The sequence below is a fragment of the Sesamum indicum genome, linkage group LG10, assembly GCF_026168435.1.
Source record: "Sesamum indicum cultivar Baizhima isolate 11 linkage group LG10, ASM2616843v1, whole genome shotgun sequence".
Classification (NCBI taxonomy): domain Eukaryota; kingdom Viridiplantae; phylum Streptophyta; class Magnoliopsida; order Lamiales; family Pedaliaceae; genus Sesamum; species Sesamum indicum.
In genome coordinates, this window is record NC_142666.1 from 11163446 (window position 1) to 11166553 (window position 3108).

At 35.5% G+C, this 3108-nt stretch overlaps 1 long non-coding RNA gene across 1 annotated transcript; it reads left to right on the plus strand.

The window, feature by feature from the left end:
• The first annotated feature begins 202 nt into the window (after nt 1-202).
• Nucleotides 203-1080, plus strand: LOC148786642 (uncharacterized). The gene is made up of 3 exons (XR_016067693.1): nt 203-257; nt 756-808; nt 934-1080. It is a non-coding gene; the product is annotated as an uncharacterized LOC148786642 (long non-coding RNA).
• Nucleotides 1081-3108: the final 2028 nt, after the last annotated feature.

Below are 3108 nucleotides of genomic sequence, written 5' to 3' on the forward strand. Positions count from 1 at the left end.
ATATAGACAAGTATTATAAATTTTTCACTTCTAATCTTTACTGGCCCATGAATGCGGTTTATCCAGGAATGTGAGGTTGGGAATCATTGTTAACTAATAATTGAAAATAAAATCAGATTCCTTTTTTGTGTTCCATCTTCTGTTAAACTCTTTAATGAAGTTCATCAGATATCTTTCAGTTACATTTGCTACACTTGGTGAGAGCACCAGATGATGTCCCTGGATGTGCTTCTTAGTGCTGGTGTTCCGTGGTGCAGGTGACTATTTATATGCTATCATATCATCTTTATCATTTCTCCCCTACACTCTTATGCAGAACCCATTCATTAGTTCATTGGTAGTGCGAGCTATTCTTTTGAGGGGCTAGGTGTGTTAGTGCTCTCCTGCATTTATCTTTTTATGCACTTGAAGTGTTGAAGGAGTAAAATTCAAGTCCATACTCGACAATAGATATTGGGTGGTATTGAGTTATGAGCTCACAGCAAGGTGTTTTAAATGAAAAAAAGATTACATCATGAGAAGAATATATGGAACATAAGTACTGTAAAAATCTTTTAGGTACCTTTGAGGACTTAGCATTCTGCTAGGGATTTTCTTATCCATTGAAAATCAACAGATACAATTAGATACCATCATTTGTTAATATTAGGTCTGTGTTACTTTTTGTTGTTCTGCATCTTTAATGATTTAATCTTTGATTGCATTGTAAGTCACTCTCTTAAATCAATGTTTTTCTTGACCACTGGTGCAAAAAGCTCGAGAATTTGTTGTCACTTCCCAAGAGCTTATCACTCGGGGTTCAGTCCTGGTAAGTCACTTGTACTGGCTTAATTCCTATCGATATTTATGTTGATCTATCTAGAGAAGTTATTTAATATCAATATCTGAAATTAAAGTGCTTATTCTGTTTATTCGATCTTATTATTGTTTTAGGATATTATTGTGGAGATGTTGCTGATATGGCTAATACTGAATCGTCGAGTGTTGCAAGAGAAGCTGCAATACATAGTGCAGCTATTAGGTGTCCTCCAATGGTGTCTCGCTTCCAGTTATCATATGATCTTGCAGTCTCGTTATGTTCTAGGTTTGTTTTCTTTTCTTATGTGTGATCCTCTTCTGGTATCACGCAGAAATGGTCTCTTGGAAATTTAGTATTTTACTGGCATTCCTTTTCTTGTTATGCCCCTGTGCCGAAACCTATGGTAAGATAATAATTATTATTTAAAATTGAAATATATGCAAATAATTGCTTCATTTATGTAATATATGACTTTTGATCACAATTGGAATGTGTCGCGCTGTAGAATGATGCATGTTAGTTGGAGCTAAATGAAGGTAATTTGGTGGATATCTCTAAGTCATAAAGTATCAGAGCATTTTAGAGGATGCTTGATGGTTTTGATTTTTTGAGTGGAATAATGGCAATATACTAAAATTGTCTACAACAGTGGACATACTGTCCCCATATTCTTTTACAATTCCTTTCTCGAATTATGATATGCCTGTTGCTATGTAAATTGTTGAACTTATGTACACGAGCATGCAATTGCAATCTCTGGGATTTTTGCATCTAACTATTTGGACAATGCTCTGGTCCGTTGTTGTGGGATGGGATGTTTGATGCTACATTTAGGATATTCTATACAGTTTGGTCTTATGTAGACGTTATTAGTGATATTACTTTTTTTTAGTCAGTTTGGGTAAGACTGAAAGTGATAAGCTCGTGCTCAAGTATTGTTTCATTTAGTAATTTACTGAGTTGTGAAGCTCTGTGAGTACATGTATCATGAATGATTATGCTAGTCAAGATTGGTTTATGATCAGCTACCCCCAAAACCCTTCTATTGCATTTGGTCTCTGAAATATGCAACTTGTTGATAGATCTAGATTTGAAACTTTGAAATAATTAAGCAGGCTGTTCAATTTGAGAATTGGAGTTCATTGGTTACTGAACGAGGTTCTTTCTTATTTACTTTGTTATTTAAATAGGATATCTATGGTAGAGAAATTTCTGTTTTTCCTGCGCCAAAGGGACAAATAATGACATGGAAGGAGTCTTTACTTGATACACCTACCTATAGTTGGGTATGCTTGTTTTACAATGTTCCTAAAACGGGCGTGTTCTTTTTCAGGTAGGAGATGTGGCATTGTCCATATTTTACAGTATGGTAGCCCCTCATTCAAATATAGATGATGCTAGAGAGATTGTTACACCAACCCCCAGAGTAAAGAGGATCTTGTCAAGCTCACGTTGTCTTCCACATATTGCACAAGTAATATTTTTAAGTGACTGTCCTTCTATTGGTTGTCTGTGCTCTTGTCCCAAATTGGCCAACTGAAAAAATCTACTCATACTTATTAGAATAAAAAATTGCTAAAAAAACATAAAGTTATGCTTATTATTGTATCTTTTGTTTATTTACCTGGAGAGCCTGAAAAATGTAAAGGTTGATATGTGGTTTCAAATATGTTCCATCAACCTTTGTCCTCAAATATTTGAGATTTTCAATCTGGCAGTTCTATGATTGTATTCGCTTAGGGATAGTAAGTCGAGGATTATGTTGATGGATATGCGAGGGTGGGGTACAGCATTTCCTACTTCTGTTAAAAGAGTTCTCTACCTACTAAATTTTGCTTGTACGTAGATCTGGTACAAGTTGGTTCAAAAGAATTATGAAGGGCTGTTCATTTTGTTTTTCCCTTCCCTCAATCTTTACTCGCTTCAACAAGCAGGCCATTCTTTCACGTATATAAAGCACTGGGCCCTTAAAGCATTCCTTACATAAAAGATTGATGTGTGCAACATAGAGTAAAATAGGATCAGAGCTTTATCCTACAGTAAACCGGTTGCCTTGCAAGCCATTTAAAATGGGAGTCAGTTGTCCGGTACTTATCGTCACATGAGATGCACATTGGAGACTGATTGAGCAAACAATTGTAGAAGGGTCACTGGAACTGTTGCACCTCTTTAAACTAAGATATAGTTTCCATGTAATATGCACTTAGGATATCCGCGTGTACTTGTATCCTTAAACTCCTGGTGTTTTAAAGATGCAACTTTTCATATTCTCTTGTGATGGTAATTATATTATAACACTTTCACTTTGG